At 57.1% G+C, this 13,189-nt stretch overlaps 2 pseudogenes; one reads left to right on the top strand and one right to left on the bottom strand.

The window, feature by feature from the left end:
• Positions 1-1,146: 1,146 nt before the first annotated feature.
• LOC101416776 (U4/U6.U5 tri-snRNP-associated protein 1 pseudogene) lies at positions 1,147-3,617 on the bottom strand (annotated as a pseudogene).
• A 7,169-nt stretch (positions 3,618-10,786) lies between these two features.
• The window catches only part of LOC101417646 (U4/U6.U5 tri-snRNP-associated protein 1 pseudogene), a 2,425-nt pseudogene continuing 22 nt past the window's right edge, over positions 10,787-13,189 (top strand).

The raw sequence follows: 13,189 nt of genomic DNA, 5'->3' as shown, positions 1-13,189 counted from the left end.
GGGACGGAGGGGGGAAGACGGGAAGGGGGAAGAGGGGACAGGGAAGAGGACCATTACACACCTGCAGAGCAGGATTGGAAAAATTGTAGGGGTTGGGGACCACCCGCCGACATGGACACACACGGGAGAGCAGGGGGCACAAAGTGCCCTCAGCAGACTTCCCACAGGCAGCAGGGGACGGCCACCGCCTCCGGAGCAGGACTTGGAAAAATCTTAGGGAGTCCCACCCACCCGACGAACGGGACAAAGGCGATCGGCGAAAGAGCACGGAGCCATTCATCACGGCCACTGGAGGTGGACCGCGCCGGGTGGAGGCCGCGGTGGCCAAGAACAGTGCCTGCTGGTTGACCCACAGGGGAGCTCAATCAACACAATGGGTACGACCCCAGCCCCTCGCCACGGGGGGCTCCACGGGCCACCGGCCGCCACCACCGCCGCCACCGCCCCCCCTTTCCCTGACGTGCCACGGCTCACATCCGGCGGGGCAGCCGCGGCAGACCGGGCACCCGAGGACTCGGCGGCATAGGCGGGGGACACGGAGACGCGGGAACTCTCACACCGCCTCACGGGACACGGAGGACGGGCGGGGGCACGGCGGCAGGCAGGCAGGCGGGCGCACGGGCGGCGCCCCCCCTCAGCGGTGGCGTCATGGGGACCACAGCGGTCCAGCCGAAAGCCCCCCACCACAGCGGGGAACACGACGGGAGCCGCCCCCCGCCCCGTGACCTGCAGCAACCGCGAGTGGAGTGGCCCGACCCCAGCCCCTCTCGCCTACCTCCACACCTCGGCACTCGCCCGCACCTCGCGCGCCACGCAGGCTCTCGCGCGCGCAGCCAGCGGGCCGGCCACCGCGCCTGCCTGCCCGCATGGCACTGGCAAAACGGGGCGCTCAGCTGGGCCGGAACGCAGGCTCGGGCGCCTCGCCGGCGCTCCTCGTTAATGATCCTTCCGCAGGTTCACCTACGGAAACCTTGTTACGACTTTTACTTCCTCTATAGTCACCATGGTAGGCACAGCGACTACCATCGAAAGTTGATAGGGCAGACGTTGGAATGGGTCGTCGCCGCCACGGGGGGCGTGCAATTGGCCGAGGTTATCTAGAGTCACCAAAACCGCCGGCGCGAGATTTACACCCTCTCCCTTGGATTGTTTTTGAAAAATAAGGAAGGAGCTTTATTGAATATTAAAGTTGGGGGGCGGGGTGTCGGGAGGAGGGTCTGCTCACTTGGTGACGGTGTTCGCGTTCATGCTCTTGCCGCTGCCACTGAGCACGATGTACGGGGTCTTCCGACCTTCTGCTTCTTCTGCAGCAAGGCCACGGTGCCCAGGGGCGTGTCGCTGGAGCTCATCTTCTTCAGCAGTGCCTCCTCGTCCAGCTTCTTCATCCGCCGCTCAGTCTTCATCTTGCCTGAGCCCTTGCCGTGGAAGCGGTGGGACAGCTGCCGGAAAGCCTCCTTGGGCGTGAGCTTGCAGCCCGTCTCGTCCACATACTCGATCTTGACGTCGGGCTTGTAGCCGTCCTTTTCCTTGAAGTCCTGGGTGGAGCCGCGGTACTCCTCCCGCCGGCTGTACTTGTCGTCGATGGCCATCTTGTCCTCGATGCAGTACACGGTGGACAGCAGCGACTTGTTGGGTGCCTTCACCCGGGCCACCTTCTGCACCGTGGTCTCCAGCAGCCCTTTGTTCTGACACAGGAGCAGGGCAGCTGCCAGCCCTCGGTTCATGATGGGCTCCTCGTCCAGGATGGTGGTGGAGGAGGCAGAGAAGTCCTGCTGCTGCTTCTCCTCGTCCAGGTTGACCGTGCTCCAGCCGATGTTCTCCTCCTCATCGGATTCGGAGCCGCCGTTGGCCGAGCGCTCCTCATCCCGCTCCAAGTCCATTGGCTCCTCCTGCTCCTCCCAGTTGCCGGCCAGCCCATAGGTGGGGATCTCCCCCAGCGTCTGGCAGAACTCCGAGGTGGCATTGAACACGATGGCCCCCTTCCGCTCAGGGTCCTCGTCCTCCTCCCAGGCCCGCTGGCGGGACTCCAGCTTCTTCACGATCTCCACCACCTTCTCGCCACTCTCCCGCAGCTGCTGGAGCTGCCGCAGCTGGCGCCCTTTCTCCAGCTGCTTCTGTGGCTCCAGCTCTGCCTCGTCCTCCTCCGGCACTTCTGGGGACCCAGAGCACGGCGCTCCACCCTCCTTTTCATCACTGATGTCCATGTTCTCTACGCGGGTGTCGTCTGACTGTGGGGGCTGAGGCACTGGCTCCTTTTCCTCCTCCTCCTGGGCCTCCTCGTCAACCTCGGGCACTCGGCGCCGGCCCCGGCCCCGCAGTCTGGAGCCAAAGTCCCCATCTTGAGTCTGGTCCCCGAGAGGCAGCGGGTCATCGGCCCGCACCACCACCTCCTTCTCCTTCTTGCGGATTCTCTTCACCCTCCGCTTGGACTTTTTAAAGGTCACCATCTCCTTGTGCGTGAGGTACTCGGAGGCGAGCCGTGGCCCGGTTGTGCTCAGGGACTGAGCCTGCAGTCGCAGCTTGGTCCGGATCTCTTCCAGCTCCCTCTCCCGCAGGCCATCAGCCACGCCACCCTGCTCCAAACGGAAGGAGCGGGGCCGCTCCCCCGCGAGCTCCTCGTCATACTTTGACAGGATGGAGCGGGGTTTTTGCCGTGCCAAGTCATCCACGCTCTCGTCCTCCGCACAGGGCAGGTAGTCGGGCTTCTTCTTCCGCAGCTCCACGTTCTTCTCTGCCCGCTCCTTGTCCACCAGGTTCACGTTCACCAGCACATCCTCCTCCTCCTGCAGGACTCCTTTGTCCTTGAGGGTGAGGATCATGGTCTCCCCTTCTCGGAAGGAATCGATGGCGTGCTCCACGGTGAGGCCCTGCAGGTCCCGGGCACTGTACAGGTCCTGCCGCCTCTGCCCAAACTCTTCCTACTCCACGGTGCTGACGCCAAACTCTTGGTCCATCTCTTCCAGCAGCTTGGCCCTCTTCTCTGCCAAGTCCTTCTCCTTCTGCAGCTGCCGGCTCCTCTCGATCCAGGCCGCGGTATCGTCCAGCCAGGGGTCATCCTCCCCCAACGTCTTTATCTTCCCCAGCTTTGGGATCAGCAGGCGCTTTTCCTTGGCAGCCACCAGCTTCTCCCGCCGCTCCTCTCGCTGCCGCACGGCCATGGGGTTGATGATGTCTGCGGCCACGGGCTCCTCCTTGGTGCCCGCCTCCTTCTCGACAGCATTGACCTCCAAAGGTTTCAGCCCCAACCTTGCCCGGAGTTTATCGGTCTCCTCGATGCTGAGTGATGAGGCATCTCCTGAGGTGGTTTTGGAGCCAGCAGCCGCCTCGCAGCCGTCCTCGCGCTTCTGCCGCTTCACGCGCCGCTGGGAGGGCTCCGCCTGGCCCCGCTCCCGCCCGTGCGCGCCGCCGCGGGCCTCGGCCTCGGCCCCGCGCCGCCCGCCTCCGCGCTCGGCCCCGCGCTCCCGGCTCCCCGTGCGTCGTTCGCCGCCGCCGCCGCTCCGGTGCTCGTGCTTCTTGTACTCCCGGTGTCGCGGCGGCTGCTCGGTGGCGCGCCCGGTGCCCGCCGTCGTCGTGCCCGCCGCCTCCTCCTCGCCGCGGTGCCTCCTGGACGACCCCATGGCGGGACGTCCGCGCCCCGAGCCCGCCCCGTCTCGCCCCTCCCTCCGTTCCCCGCCGGTTCCGTCCCCGGCCGCGGTTCCGCGCGCACCTCGCCTCGGCCCGGCGCCTAGCAGCCGACTTAGAACTGGTGCGGACCAGGGGAATCCGACTGTTTAATTAAAACAAAGCATCGCGAGGCCCGCGGCGGGTGTTGACGCGATGTGATTTCTGCCCAGTGCTCTGAATGTCAAAGTGAAGAAATTCAATGAAGCGCGGGTAAACGGCGGGAGTAACTATGACTCTCTTAAGGTAGCCAAATGCCTCGTCATCTAATTAGTGACGCGCATGAATGGATGAACGAGATTCCCACTGTCCCTACCTACTATCCAGCGAAACCACAGCCAAGGGAACGGGCTTGGCGGAATCAGCGGGGAAAGAAGACCCTGTTGAGCTTGACTCTAGTCTGGCACGGTGAAGAGACATGAGAGGTGTAGAATAAGTGGGAGGCCCCCGGCGCGCCCCCCCCCCCCCCCCCCCCCCGTCCCCGCGAGGGGGCAGGGCGGGGTCCGCCGGCCTTGCGGGCCGCCGGTGAAATACCACTACTCTTATCGTTTTTTCACTGACCCGGTGAGGCGGGGGGGCGAGCCCCTCAGCGAGTCTCACGCCATTTACCCTGGGGGGCATAAATTCCAAAGGAAGGCCCAGGCCCACGGACAGGGTGCCAGATTCCTGAACTGTCTACAGTGCTTATGGTTTCTGGGTCTCTCTAGAGCCCCTGGGAGCCCCGCAATTTTTTTTTTTTTTAAGTTTGGGAGGTTTTTTCTGCCCTTGATAGCCTCCCTCCCCAAGGCCCTAGGAAGCGGGTCTGCAACCCATTACTGAGCCCAGAGCCTAGGTGCTTTGTTTTGTTTTTTTAAAATTTCTTTGTCTTTATTTTTTTTTAATGTTACATTAAAAAAATAGGAGGTCCCCATATATTTCCCCCACCCCCTCTCACCCCACTGCTCCCATAACAACCACCTCCTCCATCACGGTGGGACCTTCATCGCGCTCGGCAAATACATCTCTGAGCGAGCGCTGCCACGCCACGTGGTCAATGGTCCCCATTACAGTTTACGCTCTCCCCCCGGTCCACCCAGTGGGCCACGGGAGGACATACACTGTCCGGTGACTGTCCCTGCAGTACCACCCGAGAGAACTCCAAGTCCTGAAAATGCCCCCACATCACATCTCTTCTTCCCACTCCCCACCCTCAGCAGCTACCGTGGCCACTCTCTCCATCTCGATGCTACGTTGACTTCCATTACTAATCACCATAGTTCCAGAACAGAAGCTCAGTAAGTGCACGCTAATCCATGCTCTATTCCTCCATTCCGTGGGCCCCGGGATGGTTATGTCCACTCCGCTTCTGTATCGAGAGGGTGCTTAGATGCCCCTTGGATGATGGACGCAATTCTCCTGTTTGCAGTTGTTGGCACTCTTGGCTCCCTGGTGTGGTGGTTGACCTCCTTCACGTCCCTGTGGGAGCCCCGCTATTGGAGGCGACGATTAGTGTGGCGGGCCTGCTGACACTTGCCTTACAGTAACCTCTGGAACCAACTCCGGACGTGACTTTGAAATCTCTTAGCCCTAAGACCTCATTTGTATTTGCAAAATCTGATGATCGGTCTTCTGTCAGTGTCTTCCTAAAAATTAAGTGTGTGCTTTTACTCGAGGAGGGCAGGGCGGGAGAGGAGATATAATTTTGGCCACTTCATTTTTCTTCCATGCTTTCTTATGCAGACTTCGTGAATGAAAGCGATCCATCTGGGTCAATCGTGATTTAGCCTGAGTCCTGCCAGAAAGAGGCTGAGTATCTCTGCCTCCGAACACTGTGAGTTGGCCTGTGGTTATCTGTGGCAATTCGTTCCCATAGGGTGTGAGGAATTCCCAAGCAGGAATCTGATGGCCCGTCGAGAATGAGGGCCTCCGCGGAAATTAAATAGCTAAGCCCATCGTTTATTTCATTCCTGGACAATATGATGTCCGATCGGTACAGCTGTAGGAACAAAATGATCATCACGTTATAATTAACTTGGATGATGTCAAAACGTTTATTTACATTGATAAACGTTTGCTGCTATCCTGTGTTAGAAACTGAGGCATAGTGGTCTCGCAAAGAGAGACGTGCTGTTTCCATGGCTACCACGGCTACACTCGCTGCCCGCCTCCCCTGCCCCCAGAAGGAATGCAGTCATTAAGAGTTCCGGGCAAATAGGATGAAGCTGTGAAAGGCTGAAAGAAAAGATGAGCAGATCTACTTCAGAATTAGATGAAATGCTTGGACTTTGTACCTTGAGATAAAGATTTTTTGAGTTCCTTAGATCGTGAGTAATGCTATTAGTGAACTGCATACTTGTTCTCCCGTAGCCTGGGCTATATAGAAAGCCCCTTGTAAACAATGAAGATGTCTGAGGAGTCTCTACTCCCAGACCCCCGGATCCCAGCCCTCTTCTCTTCTCTTTCTCTTTGTTTCATTCTCCTTTTCTCTTTCTTTCATTCCCAATACCCTTCGGGCCCAAATCTCCAACAATCCTGTTTATTGCTTATCACGGATGATGTGAAATCTCTAAGCTGGCCTTACACGCTCTTTTAAAATTTACAGTTTCTTTCCACCTATGTTCTATTTTTTTTTTTCTTTTTCTTTTTTTACAATTTACCATAAGGGTCTTTTTAGCAGGTTTAAAAAAAAAAAGTCGATGGTGCTCTTTGGCTAGACCCTATGGTATATGGATATATCTCAGGAAAACTGCTTAGTAAACAAATAAAGAGCTGTGCCAGAACAGCCAAAGCGGCACCAGACAGATCCGATAGGCTGGGGTCTGTGACTGAATTCAGAGCCCCTCAGGTCCTGCCTATAGCTCCAACAGGCATTGCTGAAAGTTGGGGGGGGGGAGGGGGAAAAAGGGGCCTTTCTTTTAGGGGAGGGGTTTCCCTTTTAAAAAAAAAAAGGGGGGGGTGTCCATGACTGTGTCAAAGACGTCCTCCCTGGGGATGAACTCTGGGTCTAGCCTCTCTGAAACCGCAAAGAAATGCTCTCTCCCATGGCCTCTTCTCTCATCTTTCCCAGCAAAGACGGGGCCTCACGGATTGTGTGCCAGTGGGCATCTGCCTTGGAGGTTTAGGTCAGCTGTGCTGGGTGTGGCGCCCCTCTCCTTTTCTATGTAAATAGAGGAGGGCCTTGCAGTTTTCAGGTTACCTTGGCATTGCCTCTCCCCTCCCCCCAACCCAACCCCAGGTTGCGAGGGGTGACACAGGCCCTCATATTACTCAGCGATCTCCCCCCCCACGCGTGCACACGTGCGCGTGTGTGTGTGTCTGTGTGTGTGTGGTGTGTTTTTCCATCTGTTGATGAACACGTTAATTTTTTCCAGTCTTTGCGAACCCAGGAAAAAACCTGCCTCAATACTTGTGTGCAGGATACTGTGTGAAAATCATTTCAGTTCACTTGAGTAACTAGGTAGAAGTGTGTTTACAGGGTCATGTTGGTAAGTTGATAAGAAAAGGTCACTGCCTTCCAATGTGGTTGTATGGTTTTGTTTTGCATTCACATGAGCAGTGCTCTCCATTCATGCCACTTGGCATTCTGCCTCTCTCCCTCTTTCCCTCTCTGCCCCCCTCACCCCTCTCTCCCTCTCTCCCTTTCTCCCTCTCTCCCTTCCACCCCTCTCCCTGCTCTCAAAGCTAGTCTCCTAATTATATGAAATCAAACCTGGCCTTCCACCCTCTTTTAAAATGTATGTTTTGTTTCAAACTATTATCTATTTCACTGTATGATTTGACAATAAAGGTCTTATCAGGAACTTTTAAAAAGCCATCGATGACACGCTTTGGCTAGATCATACAGGGTGTGACTACATCTCAATCAAACTGCTGAATAAACAAATAAATCATGGTGCGGGAAGAGCCAGAAAGAGCAGCTGTGTCCAACAGGGACTGCCCGAGAGACTGAGCAGGGAGGCATTTCCTTGTTCGCTGGCTTGAGTGTTTGTCTGTTTTTTGCTTTTCATCAGTAGTACAGAAATCACAAAAATGCCTTAATAGTGATCGCAGTGATGAACGCACAACTATGTGTCCATATCAAACGCTGTTGATGGTACACTGTGGATACACTGGACGCTTTATTAATATGTATCCAGAAACCGATCTGTTTAAATGTAAAACTAGAGTGGGTGAGGGGAACATACACTGACTGTAAGATATGGACTATAGTTGGCAGCCCTATTTTGGAGGTGCTTTTGCACAGTTCTGTAACAGATGGGTCACAACCACCCATGATGTCGGTGGAGGGGTGAGGTATGGGAGGAAGCCCATGTTTTGCATGTTTATTTCATGTCTACAAACTTTTACTCTCCACCTAATGTTTGTGTGTTCGTGCATGAGTGATGTGCTTCAGTAATATATAAAGACATAAACACGTGTGCGTGTATATTTTATATACACACATACATATATATATATATATATATATATATATATATATATATATATATATTTTTTTTTTTTTTTTTAACAAGGAGGAGGGTGGTGATGATGGCCACCTGGTCAACAGGAAGGTTTAGGATTCACCTCTTTCTTTTGAGTCAGGGCTTCCACTTGTTGCTCTTCAAACTTGGAGGCTGTGATCTTGGTTTGTGAAGAGATGGAGGGCTGTACGGTCTGACCTCTGACTGGAGGATTCAGCCCTTTATCTTCATGAACCATCTCCCCCTGATGTCTGGTGACATTTCCTGTTAAAAGTCTCCCTCATCTGAATTTCACTGAGCTGTACCGGCTCTTTTGGGGTCCTCGTTCACATGGTATACCTTCTCCCAGCTCTTTAAAAACAGAACAGAACAGAACAAAACAGAAGGAAAAAGAAAAAAAAGTTAAAGTGAGCCTGGAGAAGGCCAAAAAATCCCGGCAGACCTGACAGTATTTGCCCCGGATGTGACGTTATTGTAGAATTTGAGAGAGGCAGTAGAATTTGAGAGAGGTTCAATTATTTGCGTATAAAGAGGCCAAGACTCAGGAATGATTTTGAGAAGGAAAAATGGTTTATTGACAGCCCGCCGGGCTCGGGAGCTTTCTGTTTGAATCCTGAACCCCAAACAAGATTTTTGAATCCCATTTATACAGGGAGAAAAGGCCAAATGGTCCCTTTGTTTCAGGTCTCAATAGGCTTCAATTAGCATATATATCTTCCACATCTTAGGTAAGCTTTTAGCATGGACTTCAGACATTCTAGGTAAGCTTTTAGCATATTTAGTTTGCATTTCCCCTAAATACTTAGTTTATAGACCTTGCATTGTTAAACTGTTTCCTGGGACTGGAGTCCTTGCCATTGTTACCAAGGGCAGGACTGCAGCCTCTTACCATCACACCCACAAGTCAGAGAGCTTAGGTTATCTCTGAAGAGACAAAGAGCCTCCTACCCATAGCCCACATCAACGTGACTCCACGACGTGGCACTGGCTTGATGTTACTGGGACACTCGGTTGAGCCCAGGCCCGCCAGGTCACTCGAAGAGAGGGGCTCCCCCTCGAAGAGATGTTCTCTAATTGTGTCATCTGGAGAATGCCGTGTAAAGGGAATGGTCCGACCTTTGACTTTTTAAGGTCGGCCTTATCGCTCTGCACGGCGTTCTGAGAGTCACCCAAGGAGTCGTGTGCCTCGGTAGTTTGTGGCCTGCTCTGAATGGCTTTTCTTTTTTCTTTTTGGCAGTTGCCCGTTTCACGGGTGGGAAGGAATGTGGGTGTCTTTAAACAGCGAGTAAAAAACCACAAGCCGTTGGGGAGAGGGCAATAGAGAAATAAAAGTAAATCTTAAAAAGAATAAATAAGTAAATAAAGGACACGTGGATCGTGTCCGTTTCGGGGTTACAGCTGAGAAAGCTGATAGGAACATTCGTGTTTTTTGTCGTTGTCATTGTCATTGTCGTCGTCGTCGTTTTCTGGGTGCGAGTTTTAATTTCTGGCGTAGATACCCAGAACGGCAGCCCCCATCCCCGACGGTACTGACGTTTTCAGGACAGTCTTAGTATGTGTGTTTTCAATGAGACCGTTTTCCAGGGCGGCGGAGGCGGCGGCGGCGGAGGACATGTCCGGGCAGCGCCCGGCCCCGGGGGTGGGGGTGGGGGGCTGGGCCGCGGGGGTGGAGGAGGGGCGGGCCGGCTCTCCACGACGGTCTTCGGGCGCCCCCAGGCGGCCGGCCGCTTTTCTGTGGGTCGGCAAAGTCGAGGGGTCGCCCTTCTCTGGCCTTGCCAGCCTCCTCCTCTGCTGGGAGCCATTTTGTAACCCAGGACATGATCTTCGCTGCCCTTCTTGGCAGTGTTCTCCATCTATCTTCCTCCCTCCTTCCCTCCCTCCCTCCCTTCCTTCCTTCCTCCCTTCCTCCCCTCCTTCCTCCCCTCCTTCCTCCCTTCCTCCCCTCCTCCCTTCCTCCCCTCCTCCCTCCTCCCTCCCTCCCTTCTTCCCTTCCTTCCTTCCTCCCTCCCTCCCTCCTTCCCTCTTTCCTTCCCTCCTCCCTTGGCGCCAGAAGCGAGAGCCCCTCGGGGCTCGCCCCCCCCCCCCCTGCCTCACCGGGTCAGTGAAAAAACGATAAGAGTAGTGGTATTTCACCGGCGGCCCGCAAGGCCGGCGGACCCCGCCCTGCCCCCTCGCGGGGACGGGGGGCGCCGGGGGCCTCCCACTTATTCTACACCTCTCATGTCTCTTCACCGTGCCAGACTAGAGTCAAGCTCAACAGGGTCTTCTTTCCCCGCTGATTCCGCCAAGCCCGTTCCCTTGGCTGTGGTTTCGCTGGATAGTAGGTAGGGACAGTGGGAATCTCGTTCATCCATTCATGCGCGTCACTAATTAGATGACGAGGCATTTGGCTACCTTAAGAGAGTCATAGTTACTCCCGCCGTTTACCCGCGCTTCATTGAATTTCTTCACTTTGACATTCAGAGCACTGGGCAGAAATCACATCGCGTCAACACCCGCCGCGGGCCTCGCGATGCTTTGTTTTAATTAAACAGTCGGATTCCCCTGGTCCGCACCAGTTCTAAGTCGGCTGCTAGGCGCCGGCCGAGGCGAGGCGCCGCGAGGAACCGCGGCCCGGGGGTGGACCCGGCGGGGAGCAGACGGAGGGGCGAGGCGGGGCGGGCTCGGGGCGTGGACGTCCCGCCATGGGGTCGTCCAGGAGGCACCGCGGCGAGGAGGAGGCGGCGGGTACGACGACGGCGGCCGGCACCGGGTGCGCCACCGAGCAGCCGCCGCGACACCGGGAGCAAAAGAAGCACGAGCACCGGAGCGGCGGCGGCGGCGAACGACGCACGCGGAGCCGGGAGCGCGGGGCCGAGCGCGGAGGCGGGCGGCGCGGGGCGAGGCGGAGGCCCGCGGCGGCGCACACGGGCGGGAGCGGGGCCAGGCGGAGCCCTCGCAGCGGCGCGTGTAGCGGGAGAAGCGCGAGGACGGCTGCGAGGCGGCTGCTAGCTCCAAAACCACCTCAGGAGATGCCTCATCACTCAGCATCGAGGAGACCGATAAACTCCGGGCAAGGTTGGGGCTGAAACCTTTGGAGGTCAATGCTGTCGAGAAGGAGGCGGGCACCAAAGAGGAGCCTGTGGCCGCAGACATCATCAACCCCATGGCCGTGCGGCAGCGAGAGGAGCGGCGGGAGAAGCTGGTGGCTGCCAAGGAAAAGCGCCTGCTGAACCCAAAGCTGGGGAAGATGAAGACGTTGGGGGAGGATGACCCCTGGCTGGACGATACCGCGGCCTGGATCGAGAGGAGCCGGCAGCTGCAGAAGGAGAAGGACTTGGCAGAGAAGAGGGCCAAGCTGCTGGAAGAGATGGACCAAGAGTTTGGCGTCAGCACCGTGGAGTAGGAAGAGTTTGGGCAGAGGCGGCAGGACCTGTACAGTGCCCAGGACCTGCAAGGCCTCACCGTGGAGCACGCCATCGATTCCTTCCGAGAAGGGGAGACCATGATCCTCACCCTCAAGGACAAAGGAGTCCTGCAGGAGGAGGAGGATGTGCTGGTGAACGTGAACCTGGTGGACCAGGAGCGGGCAGAGAAGAACGTGGAGCTGCCGAAGAAGAAGCCCGACTACCTGCCCTGTGCAGAGGACGAGAGCGTGGATGACTTGGCACAGCAAAAACCCCGCTCCATCCTGTCAAAGTATGACGAGGAGCTCGCGGGGAAGCGGCCCCGCTCCTTCCATTTGGAGCAGGGTGGCGTGGCTGATGGCCTGCGGGAGAGGGAGCTGGAAGAGATCCGGACCAAGCTGCGACTGCAGGCTCAGTCCCTGAGCACAACCGGGCCACGGCTCGCCTCCGAGTACCTCACGCACAAGGAGATGGTGACCTTTAAAAAGTCCAAGCGGAGGGTGAAGAGAATCCGCAAGAAGGAGAAGGAGGTGGTGGTGCGGGCCGATGACCTGCTGCCTCTCGGGGACCAGACTCAAGATGGGGATTTTGGCTCCAGACTGCGGGGCCGGGGCCAGCGCCGAGTGCCCGAGGCTGACAAGGAGGCCCAGGAGGAGGAGGAAAAGGAGCCTGTGCCTCAGCCCCCACAGTCGGACGACACCCGCGTAGAGAACATGGACATCAGTGATGAAGAGGAGGGTGGAGCGCCACCCTCTGGGTCCCCAGAAGTGCTGGAGGAGGACGAGGCAGAGCTGGAGCTACAGAAGCAGCTGGAGAAAGGGCGCCAGCTGCGGCAGCTCCAGCAGCTGCGGGAGAGTGGTGAGAAGGTGGTGGAGATCGTGAAGAAGCTGGAGTCCCGCCAGCGGGGCTGGGAGGAGGACGAGGACCCTGAGCGGAAGGGGGCCATCGTGTTCAACGCCACCTTGGAGTTCTGCCGGATGCTGGGGGAGATCCCCACCTACGGGCTGGCCGGGAACCGGGAGGAGCAGGAGGAGCCGATGGACTTGGAGCGGGATGAGGAGCGCTTGGCCAATGGCGGCTCCGAATCCGATGGAGAGGAGAACATCGGCTGGAGCACGGTCAACCTGGATGAGGAGAAGCAGCAGCAGGACTTCTCTGCCTCCTCCACCACCATCCTGGACGAGGAGCCCATCATGAACCGAGGGCTGGCAGCTGCCCTGCTCCTGTTTCAGAACAAAGGGCTGCTGGAGACCACGGTGCAGAAGGTGGCCCGGGTGAAGGCACCCAACAAGTCGCTGCCGTCGGCCGTGTACTGCATCGAGGACAAGATGGCCATCGACGACAAGTACAGCCGGCGGGAGGAGTACTGCGGCTCCACCCAGGACTTCAAGCCCGATGTCAAGATCGAATATGTGGACGAGACGGGCTGCAAGCTCACGCCCAAAGAGGCTTTCCGGCAGCTGTCCCACCGCTTCCACGGCAAGGGCTCAGGCAGGATGAGCTGAGCGGCGGATGAAGAAGCTGGACGAGGAGGCGCTACTGAAGAAGATGAGCTCCAGCGACACGCCCCTGGGCACCGTGGCCTTGCTGCAGGAGAAGCAGAAGGCCCAGAAGACCCCGTACATCGTGCTCAGTGGCAGCGGCAAGAGCATGAATGCGAACACCGTCACCAAGTGAGCAGACCCTCCTCCCGACACCCCG

This window comes from Dasypus novemcinctus, chromosome 31, assembly GCF_030445035.2.
Source record: "Dasypus novemcinctus isolate mDasNov1 chromosome 31, mDasNov1.1.hap2, whole genome shotgun sequence".
NCBI classification, from domain to species: domain Eukaryota; kingdom Metazoa; phylum Chordata; class Mammalia; order Cingulata; family Dasypodidae; genus Dasypus; species Dasypus novemcinctus.
The sequence above is the reverse complement of the archived record's forward strand: the minus strand, read 5'-3'. Positions and strand labels throughout refer to the sequence as shown.